General features: G+C 43.8%; 1 long non-coding RNA gene across 1 annotated transcript in view; it reads right to left on the bottom strand.

The window, feature by feature from the left end:
- Positions 1-5,138: 5,138 nt before the first annotated feature.
- The window catches only part of LOC102484755 (uncharacterized), a 7,370-nt gene continuing 880 nt past the window's right edge, over positions 5,139-11,628 (bottom strand). The window contains exons 2-3 of the long non-coding RNA XR_335073.2: positions 6,513-6,655; positions 5,139-5,240 (exon numbers count right to left, since the gene is read on the bottom strand). This is a non-coding gene — a long non-coding RNA (uncharacterized LOC102484755). The remainder of the gene's footprint in view (positions 5,241-6,512; positions 6,656-11,628) is intronic.

Here is an 11,628-nt window from a genome sequence, read left to right as displayed (position 1 = left end):
CCCTGGTAAAACTGGATGTCTCACACAATTAGTTCTAGTGATTGTCCAGAAGTCTGGTCTGCTAAAAAAGTCATGGAAATGAATAGGACTTTAGGACTCATACCTGGTCTTAAGAAAGCCCTCACTGGGGGGGCTGGCAGGTGGCATGGTAGTTAAGGATTCTGGACTCCCACATATCCAACCGCGGTTCGAGTCCCAGACCTGAAGGCTTGCTTTCTCACTTTTGCTCTTTCTCTCTTTCTCTCTCACTTTGTCCCTCTCTGGTCAAATTAAAATAAATAAATTTAAATAAAATAATTCTTAAGAAAGAAAAGAAAGATCTCATTGGTATTACAACCATTCCTACTAGAAATTGTCTACATGCACAATGGCCAAATAGATACTTTCCTGTTTATATTTTTAAAAAATTATCTTTGGAGATGAGACTAATTCAGATGATACTAAGTTATTACTATACTAATTCTGCACAGTCATAGAATGACCAACTGAAACAAAGAATAATGTAATGCCAAAGATGAGAGATCCAACAAGAAGTGTTTCACTCTATTTTCAATCAAAGGTAAAGGCCCTGATTTAAATATCACATGGCAAGTCTTTGACTTTTGCTTTAATTGTGTTAAGGAAACTTGTGAATATCTGACATGTTTCAAGTGGAAAAAATTTAATAGATGTGTTCATGGGAATTTCATACCATTAAAACAGTGGCAGTGTTAAATTACAGAAAGTTAATAAAATCTTAATTCACGAGACCAGCAGTTGGCTTAATGCTTATGTTGCTGGACTCCCATGTAGTTGACCATGGTTCAAGTCCCAGATCTGGTGGCTTAAACTCACACCGGGCATGTGTGCGTGCATGCCCAAAGTTCCAAGAGGAGAATAGAGGGGAAGGGATTGTGGTGTGGCCATCCTCCTTGGGGTTGGGGTGGGGGTTGATTTCTCGCTTTCTATCTCTCTGTCTTTCTGGCGAACACATACACCCTATAGCAAAACCTTTCCAAAAAAAAAAATCTTAATTCACATGTTCATATTTCTCAATGCCCTAAGATAATTGGTTAACTGGCTGAATCTTATGGAAAGATGAATATTCATCTCTCCACCATTTTTATTAAATTTGGTCTTTCACATAAAAAAAAAAAAAGCCCAACTCTTATTACTGAAGCAAGCACTGAGGGGAAAAAAATTTATAAGGACACTTAAAATTGAGAAATTCTTACATGCAGAGATTACCCATTCTCTCTCTTTGGTGGGGTCACTATGGTTGCCCTGTATGCCAAGCAACATAATTCTGAGAGTCTTAGATTATGAACTCCTAGAAGTGTAAAATTCTAGCCTAGCCTAGCCTATCATTTTAACTTAAAAGCCTCTTAAAGAATGAATTCCAATGATCAAAATACCCCTGACTAATTACCACTTACAGCTTTGATCTAGATATGTAATTTCTGCCCTATGCAGAAGATTGGAGGAAAAACAAAGAAGGAGCAACCATCCCTTTCAACCGTCGGTGCAATATCTCACTTGGCTGTTTTCTGCTGCTTCCTGGATCTCACCACACCTGCAGTCCAATCTTACTTGTCTCCACAGGTTCACTAGCTATACAAGAGACCAGCTGATATTTCTCAAAGTGCACTGATACCTTTTTTTCCATCTATTCTAACACAGTAGTGTAAGGCAGCTAGAATGTACAGTTCTATTCAAAATGGAAACAGAGGAAACTTATGCTAAAGGAAGTGACCTGCTTTGTATAAAGTATTGAGGAGAGAATCGTATCTAGAACTCATATCTCTGAACCCCAATTTGCAGTCCTGTGAGCCCTGGTCAAGTCCACTCTTTTTCCATTTAATTGTATTCTGCTATGAAAGTTTTTTGCCCTCAAGGTTTATCATTACACAAGCATTTACTGAGCATCTATTATGTGTCAGACGCATGGTTTACCTGTATGGGTCAAGTTCTCTTCTTTTCCACTTGCTTTGTCTAAGAGGGCTGTGATATGCTTATTTGTGTAAAGAGACGAATGGACTAGATTTTCTCTAAGAGTTTTACCCCAGTTGATACCAACCATGTGATTGGTCTCCATTATGCAACATGAAGACAGAGAAAGATACAAGTTACACAGGTCATTATTTGAAAGACAAAAAAGGGCTTAATTCATTTCCATTTTTATTTCCCGAGAGGTTAGCAAGCACCTTTTCCTATCTCTGGTAGGTTAATGATTTATCTTAATAAAGGGTTGTAATTACCAGAAGGTGTGTACTTGTTCTGAGTTTTTATCATTCCATGGACTTGAAATCATTTATTTCTCTGAATCACTATATTTCTGCACAGGTTTGTACCTTATCCTGCTACATAAATCAATGCTATATATGGAAAATATACGAGATCTCTATTTATTATAACTATCCTTCAAGATAACTTTCCACCAAAAATTAGTTAATTAAAACAAATATCTATCTGTGTGTGTATATATACAGTGTGCACACACACACATATATATAAAATGTATGTGTGTGTATATATATAATGTGTATGTGAATATATATACATATATACATGTGTGTATATATATGGATATATCAAACAAAACAGCAAATACTATCTAGTTTTTACCAGTTCTTCATCTTCTGAGTTGGTTCAGAAGAAACTGCTCTGACATAGTGCAATTCTGATGATCACATCCATTTGTATATTACAGGGAAGATTAAAATATTTTTCCAAGAGACCAACAGATGATGTAATGGTTATGTCGCTGGACTCCCACATAGTCAATTGCAGTTGAAGTCCCAGACCAGCAGCTTAAAACTCACACTGGGTGTGTGTCCATGCATGCCCAAAATCCTGAGAGGAGAATGAAGAAGGGTTTGTGGCATGACCATCTCCCCTAAGGGGTGATTTCTGGCTTTCTGCCTCTGTGCCTCTTTCTACCTCTCTGGTGTGTGCATGTGCCCTATAGCAAAAATCTCTCTTAAAAATTTTTTTTCCAATAAGTTATCTAAGAATGAAGGGCTTTCAAGAGTCCAGCCCTTCTTTTTTTGTTTTCTTTTAAAGAGAGATTTTTGCTATAGGGTGCATGCAGTCACTGGAGAGAGAGAGAGACAGAGAGACAGAAAGCAAGAAATCATCCCCTGGGAGGATGACCATGTCACAATCCCTTCTTCATTCTCCTCTCAGGATTCTGAGCATGCATCCATGCACACACGCACACATGCACACATGCGCACGTGCACACGTACACACACACACACACACACGGCATGAGTTTCAAGCCACTGGGTCTGGGACTCAAGCTGTGATCAACTACATGGGAGTCCAGTGACATAACCATTACACCATCAGCTGGTCCCGCCAGCCCTTACTCATAAGAAGACTTATCTTTTATATTATCAAGCATTCTTTATCTTGAAGTACTTTCAAGGTTGACCGCTTCATAGACAATCACTACATCCAAGGAGAGAAATAGGATGAAAGCACAGAGGAGGAAGCTGCAGGATTTACACAGGACTGCAGTGAACAGCTCGAGGTCTTAGGTCAAGCCAATAGAGAAATCAGACTCAGGGACCCAGACTCCTGGTTCAGAGGCCTTTCCCTTCCACTGCACTAAGATTTTACTCCAAATGGCATGGGTATAACCTAAGGAGTCACAGCCGTGTTAGCCTCTAGGACCCGAGTCAGTACTCTCCAAACATGGACTGCCTCCACCTTGTCTCATCCCCGGTCTCAGCATGTCACTGGGCTCAGTTAGGAAGCTGGGGTGTTGGCAGATCCCAGCTGGATGTTTAGAGTCCCAAGCAGTGTCCAGATTAAGGTATAATTTCAACCCAACCAAATGACAATCCAAATACTGAGCAGAAAAGACGTACGAAAGCATCCATAATAGCTCTTGGTTCTTCTAGAATGGCTACTTCAGTGATTTATTTCACACAATAAAATTGTTCCAAGGAACATTTTGGAGAGGTTCTCCTGTTTTGTGTGTACCCTAAACAAAACTCATTGGGATATCAAAGTTGAACACTTGGAAGTTAAAGGTCAAGAATACACACACACACACACACACACACACACACGTACACACACCTCATTTTACCCATAACCATTGCCCATAGCAGGGACTTCTGTCAAGCCAGTACCACCTCAGGCCTAGGGCCCAGTTCCCAACATGGGACCATTGTCAGATCTCGGAGAAAATGCTTCCACGAGGGAAGTCACAATAAACAACATGCTTCCCTGAGGTGCCAGGCTGTCGTGTCTGCTTCCTTCCACCAGGGCTAGAAGCTTGGGTGCTCTTCTAACTGAGTCAGAATCATTTAGCTCATGAATAATCCTGTCACAACTCGTGACACGCTCCACTAGAATCATTCAAAGTTAATACAAGTATAAGTTTAAAACCCTGATGGGATCCGAACAGCTTCCTGGCTGGGGATGGCTGTGGTGGTAAAGACAGGAGGCATGGGCCCAATAACTTGATAATAAATATGCACCTCAAATTACCAGTGGGAGGGGAAACTCCCATTGTATCCATTAACTCGGGAATTGTTCCTTCCATTTGCGAGCCAGTTTTAAAAGGAACAATTTGCGCTTCCAACCACCGTGTCTCAGGCGAGAGACAAGATTTAAATTCCATATCAAACTTCACTCTGGCAAGTGTATATTATCCTGTCCTAACTCTTCGATTAGACATTTAGTTATAAATCGATTTCCAAAGCAGTTGTTAATTCTGCACAATGGAGTTGGGGGGAGGGGGGCAGAGTAACGCAGGAAGCGGAGCCGCCCGCGGTTGCAGCTCCAATTTGCCCATCTAGACATGCAAATCATATGCCTGTGTGTGGTGGCAGCCAGCCATAACGGCCTAGTTATGTTTAAATTCAAAGTACAACTTTAACAGAAAGTATTCATGGTTTACTACGGAAGAAAGCTGGGGTGACAGCTAGCCACTTTCTTCGTAAATAAGCAGGATAATGATCGGGCAGCAAATGTAAACGAGTCATTGCTGCATAGTTTAAGAAGCTGTGGTGTCCCTGCTAAAACAATACTTTATTCTAAATAATGTTTACTCTCAGATCTGTAATATTGGGGGCGAGTCATTAGCCTCTGTACTCCTGCGCAAGACCTGATCATGTGATACCGATTCCAAAGACCTACCGGTAGTGACAGCCAAGAGCAGCTCCCTGAAGTCTTGAGGGTACTTGCCTTGCCAAAAATGTACTTTCCCCACAGGCCTAGTGTCAGCTGCTTCCGCTGAGGACGATCTGTTGAAATAGAAGAATTTTAAATGTGGGGAGCAGGAAATGAGCCCGTTAGAACCTCAATGTCATACTGGCAGAGGGCAGGGTCTTGTGGGTTCAAGAAGACAGATGGGTTTCTACCCCACCTGACTCCCATTATGCAGTTTTTTGTTTTTTGTTTTTTGTTTTTTGGAGAGGTTTTTTCTATAGGGCACGTGTGCTCACCTGAAAGACAGAGAGAGACAGAGAGACAGAAAGCAAGAAATCACCCCCCAGGGGAGATGGCCACGCTGCAAGCCGCAATCCCTTTTCCTCCATTCTCCTCTTGGGATCTTGGGCATGCACTCACACGCGCCCGGCATGAGTTTGAAGCCACCAGGTCCGGGATGCAAACCACGGTCGACTATGTGGGAGTCCAGCGACATAGCCATTACACTAACTGCTGGTCCCCCATTATGCAGTCCTGAGGCCTCAATTTAGACCAACTGGAACTGTTTCACCTCCTCCCTCCTTCAGCTCCCTTCTCTGCATGAACACTCCTACAAGCTCAAACTTATCCTGGGTCCTGGGATTACTCTTTGTTTTTCTTTTTTGATAGATTTTTGCTATAGGGTGCATGCACTTGCTGGAGATACCCAGAAAGACACAGAGAAAAACTACCCCGCAGGGGGGATGACCATGCTGCAATCTCTTCTCCTCCACTCTCCTCTCAGGGTTTTGGGCACTCATTCACACATGCCTGCTATCAATTTCAAGCTGCTGGGTCCAGTACTCAAACTGCCATCAGACATGTAGGCGTCCAACACCATAATCACTATGCACCTGCTGGCCCCAGGATTAATCTTTACGTAAGGATGAAGGGGAAAAGCATAGGCCCCAACCTCACTCACCCTCTTGCAGGTAGTGTAACCTGGTTGGTTTGCCTGATGCATAAAAATGCCAAACATAGGGGCACCAGTTTACACCAAAGAAAGAACTTTTGTTTCGCAAGGACAGCTGGACGAGGACAGGACCGAGGCAGTGGGCCGCTAGAGCTAAACCCTGGCTAATGCCCTGACGCTGTGCACCTGAGGAGGGAACGAATCTACTGACCTGTGCAGAGTAAATCACTCTGTACACTTTCCTTAATAAACTTACTTTCACTCTCTCTCAAGGACTCACTCTTGAATTCTTTCCTGCAGAAAGCCAAGGACCCTCCCACCCTGGAGGAGATCCCCAAAGGTTGAGTCTCCCCAGTAACGGAAGGAGAATCTGTCTCAGAGCTGCTTTCTGAGGGCTAGCCAAGGGAGTACTTACAGGAGTGGGTCTTGGGTGGTGCTGGGTGGAGGGTGGCAGTAATTGGGCAGACTATGAGGTATGAGAATCAGGAGAGCTCCTTGGGTCGCCCCAGCTATCTTCTCATGCTTCTTCATCAGTCCCAAGTACAAATCTAGGGGAAGCTGATATGAAACACATGGGTGAAAAGCAGGCTGTGACGTCAAATTCACCCAGGGCAACTTAATTTCTTCGGTGCAAGCTGCAGTCAGCCATATTGGACTGGCCAGCTGCAGCTAGTTCTGGGGTCTGGCTAATGCATACCATACAAAACAAGCTCTTTAAGTATTAGCCTCCAATTTCTTTTTAAAAATTTTTTAAAGAGAGATTTTTGCCATAGGGTGCATGTGCTTGCCCGAGAGATGGAACACGAGAAATCCCCCCTCCCTCCTGGGGTGAATGGCCATACTGCAATCCCTTCTCCTCCATTCTCCTCTCAGGTTCTTAGGCACGCACACATACATGCCTGGCATGAGTTTTAAGCCACTGGGTCTGGGACTCCAACCGCAGTTGACTATGTGTGAGTCCAGCAACATAACCATTAAGCCATTTACTGAAATCGGGCCTCCAATTCCTTTTAACATTTTTTTTTTCCCTATGCAGCACATGCACTCATGGGAGAGACAGAGAAAGTGAGAATGCACCCTCAGGGGTGCATGGTCAAGTTGCAATCCCTTTTCAGGATTTGGGGCACACACATATACATGCACCCGGTATGTTTCCCAAGCCGCTGGGTGTGGGACTTGCACTGGTCCATTGGTCCTGTGGGATCCAGTGCCTTAACCACCAGCCACCAACTAGCCCTTCTTTAACCTATTTTTAATCAGTCTTTCCCGTAGCTTCAGTAGCACCTACATCTATTACCCTTTCTCTCCTGGAGTAAGCAGTGTGGACCTGACAGGGTCAAAAGGCAGAAAGAGCCTGGGCCCCTGAAAAAACAAATGAAGAAAAACTTTCTTGTTCTGAACTATACCTGAGCCAAAAAAAAAAAAAAAAAGGACCTGACCTGTGCTAATTCACAGAGATGGGGTTTTATTCGTTGCTAACTAACTAGAACATAATATACCTCTCTCTCCCTGGCACCCCACCAAGCACCATTATTTAACCAGCATGACATATGTGCTGTCATTTCAAATGCCAATCGTACCCTTTAAAATCCCCCTCAACCATTAGTCTTCCTTTTACTCCTGGCAGCTCTCTGCTGCCCATTGAAATGTTGGCCATCCGTCCACTGTGTGATGGGGTCACTAAGAAATGAAATGAATCAAAGTCCTGGCTCTGTCTCAGCAAGTCTGCTGCACGTACAGCTCGTCTTAATTGATGGAGCCACTTACTGAGTCTCTAAATTAAAATATTCGATTTGAGCCACATGACATCCTAGGATCAGCCTGACCTCTCTTTGGAACTCAGGGGGGGTGGCACCAGAGTACAGCAGGCAGTGGGGTAAGGGCATCGGTTCTGTAATTAAGGTCCTTCCTCACCCTCCAGGGAGTGGTGCCAAAGCTTCAACTCGAGACATAGGGCAGATAAAATGTTAATTGCAATCATGTAGGAGGAGGCACAGGTATTAGCTGCACTGCTCACCTCGCTCAGACTTCAAGAAGGCAGCATCTGAGGGTTGATGTCTCTATTAGCATTCTGACTGTGCCTTCCAAGCCTGTAATGTTTGCAGAACTCTCTCCCCAAACACGCGGTTAAGAAGAGAAAAAGGTGCCCAGTAGGTAATAGCAATGGGGCTCACACATGGTGATAACTTCTTAGGACTGAGGCTGCGTTCTCCATGTAGTCACTATTATTATGCTTTCTACGTTAAGCCTGGCTGGGCTGAATGCTTATTACCTAATTCTATCAAGCACAGAGCACCAAAAGGCATATGTTCTCTTAAAATATGTTCCCTTCAAAAATGTTCATATAAAGATACTTGCTGGGATCATTTGTAAGCATTTTGCCCTTTAGTATAGCAATAGGTGGTTGAGGAATTGGCAGATACAACTCTGAAAAGGCAAAGGAGAGAGTCTTGGTGTAGCTCTGCTAGTCCCTTCACCTTTGGGTTAAAATCAAGCCAGTGCTTCTAACCATGGTCCGCTGGCTTTTGCCTGGGCCCTACCCTGGTATTACTGTGGTCAGGCCTTTCCTATCAAGAAATTAAGGATGTCAAAAATATGGCATAGGAGTAGATACTGCCTTCACTTTGTCACAGGTGGCTAATCAAACTCAGCACTGTTTCTCCTTGTCTGTTTTTCCAGATGGCCCTACTAATTGACCAAGGTTAATTAAAGAAATAACGCCCAATTGTTCATCCAAGTACTAAAAGTTGTATTTATTTTTTGGTAATAATTATTTGAGGTCAGCCCACTAGTCCCGACTTTTCCTCTTCTTCCAGATTCCCCCAACATTCTCCTTGGGAAGTCAGGCTGATTTGAGCTCACTCCCCCTTCACAATTCACTAGCTCTGGATTTTTGGAAAATTCATTGAACCTTTCTGGTTTTCTGTTGTATTATGTATGGAAACTAATGAAACCTTTACTATGGTGTGTTGGGAGGATTAATAAGACACATGTATAAAACTACTCAGCAATGGGGCCAGCAGTTGGCAGGGAGGTTGAGGGCGTTGGACTCCCACATGACCTACCTCAGTTCAAGTCCTGGACCTGGCGGCTTGCTTTCTCACTCTCTCTCTCTCTTGGCAAATTAAAAATAATGATAATAAATAAAATTAAATTTAAAAAAAATTCTTAAAAAAAACTACTTAGGGGAACCAGCAGTTAGCATAATGGCTATGTCTCTGGACTCCCACATAGTCGACCGAGGTTCGCATTCCAGACCTGGTGGCTTAAAACTCACACCGGGCGCATGTACATGCGTGCCCAAGGTCCCGAGAGGAGAATGGAGGAGAATGGATGCGGCGTGACCATCCCCTCTGGGGGGTGATTTCTCGCTTTCTATCTCTCTCTCTCTCTCTGTCTGTCTGGTGAGCGCATGCGCCCTACAGCAAAATATATACATATAAATATATATATATATTTATATATATATATTGTTTTTTGTTCCCAACATTTGCAGAGAAAGATTGTATAGACTATAGAATTTCATAAGTTGCTAAAAACAATCTTAAAAGTTCTTAGGGCCAGTAGGGAGTATGGTGGTTAATGTGCTGTATCCCACATGGCTGACTGTGCAGTTCAAGTCCTGGACCCAGTGGCTTAAAAAAATATACCGCATACATGTATGTGCATGCCCAAAATGCCAAGAGGAGGACAGAGGAGAAGGGATTGCAGCTTTACCATCCCCTTGGGGGGTGATTTCTCATTTCCCTCTCTCTCTGTCTCTCTCTGATAAGCACATACACCCTATAGCAAAACTTGAAAAAAAAAAAAAAGTTTTTTTGTTTTTTTTTCACCAAAGTTAAAATGCTTGATTGGAAACAGAGGCTGGAATCTCAGCATGTCTTAATTTACATAAGCTATCCTGGGAGAAAAACTGAGATGAAAAAGATTTCTCTAGTTTTCCCAGAACAGTAACCAGGATTTAGACCTTGTGGAACTCTGCAGGGAGTGTTGTAGGTGCTGGGTAAGCACAATTAGCTATCAAAGTCCTGCTCACAAATGACAGAAGAGCTTCAAACCCAGAGGTCTGGCTCTCTGAGGGCTGTCAATAGCAAAACTGAGAACCTTGACCAGTGAAAAACCCCCAGCATCACAGAGGCAACCAGTGAGACTAGACTGAGTTGGGTATATGAAGGCATGAGAACTCCTGTTCTGTCTGATAGACAGGTGTAGGGAGTGAGGTCTGGGGCCCACTTCAGTGGCTCCCTGCAGCCTGCCCTGCACAGCTTGACCCCTCCATACTCTCTGGTCTTTTCTTTCAGCACTCTGCCTCACACAGCACCTCCATACTCCTTGAAACCTGCACACCAGCCATGCTGTTCCTCCTCCCTGGGCCTCTGCTCCTGCTGTGGCCTCAGTCTGCACGTCCTTCCTGTCTCATTCCCCTCCACAAACCTCTTCCAATTCTCCTGCTTGACTTCTTGCTTTTTAAAACTCGGGAGTCCTCCCACGAGCCGTGCTACATTCTCCTCCCTTATGCCCACACTGAGCTGAGCACGGCTTCTTGTACTGCGATGCTGCTTTGTGACTGCCCATATCTGAATCTATCTTCAGGCTAGACTGTGAGAAGAGGACAGAGACCCGTCCCGGGTCTTCAGTGCTGCATCTCCAGTGCTTCACACTGTGCTTGGCATAGGGTAGCATAGAAATGTATTGGATAATCGAATAAATGAATAAGTAAGAAAAAGAGCGAACCCAAACCTTAAAGCCCACCCAAATTCACTCTGAAGTAATGTGAGCCCTAACTAGCCCCACTCATAGGTGTGGAAGTGCACAGGTGACTCTCTGTTCTAAACCTTTAAGATTGGGGTTTCCAGGCTTCTCACCCCAGCCTCTCGCCCCACACAGGGCAGCTGACCCATCTGGACCCGAGCACGATCCAGTGTCTTTCCCCGAGATCGCTTTAAAGTTATATATATATATATTTTTAAAAATTGGGGCTGACTCCACAGCTTAGTGATTAAGAGAACTGGATCCCACATGGCCAATTATGGTTCAAATCCCAGTTCCAGCAGCTTAAAAAACATACTGGGCGTGTGCACACATGCGGCCAAAAATCCCAACAGGATGGAGAAAAGAGGATTGTGATGTGACCATGACTCACTGGGAAGGTGCTTGCTCTCTTTCACTCTCTGTTTCCCTGTCTCTCTTTAGTGAGTGCGTATGCCCTCTGGCAACTAAAAAGATAAATAAAATAAGTCTTTTAATATGAAAAAACAATCCCCAGTGCTCAGTGAAACACTAATCATGTTAGACTGTTTGTCACTTCAGTCAACACAAGTGCTAAAGCCATGCCCACCTCAGCCCTAGCTCCCATCAAACCTGACAACATTGAGTTGATAAGAAGTGACAGGAGACACTGCTGGCAGACATGTGCCACCCCCTCTTAGGGCACGGTGAGATTTAGTTAAAAAGCATTTTAGGAGTGGGAGGAAAGGAAGGCTGTTTCCCAGAATTAGCCATTGACATGGAAAGGATAAGTGTAACCGCTC

This window comes from Tupaia chinensis, unplaced genomic scaffold (genome assembly GCF_000334495.1).
Source record: "Tupaia chinensis unplaced genomic scaffold, TupChi_1.0 Scaffold000333_1, whole genome shotgun sequence".
NCBI lineage: Eukaryota > Metazoa > Chordata > Mammalia > Scandentia > Tupaiidae > Tupaia > Tupaia belangeri.
This window is presented reverse-complemented; position numbering and strand designations above follow the sequence as displayed.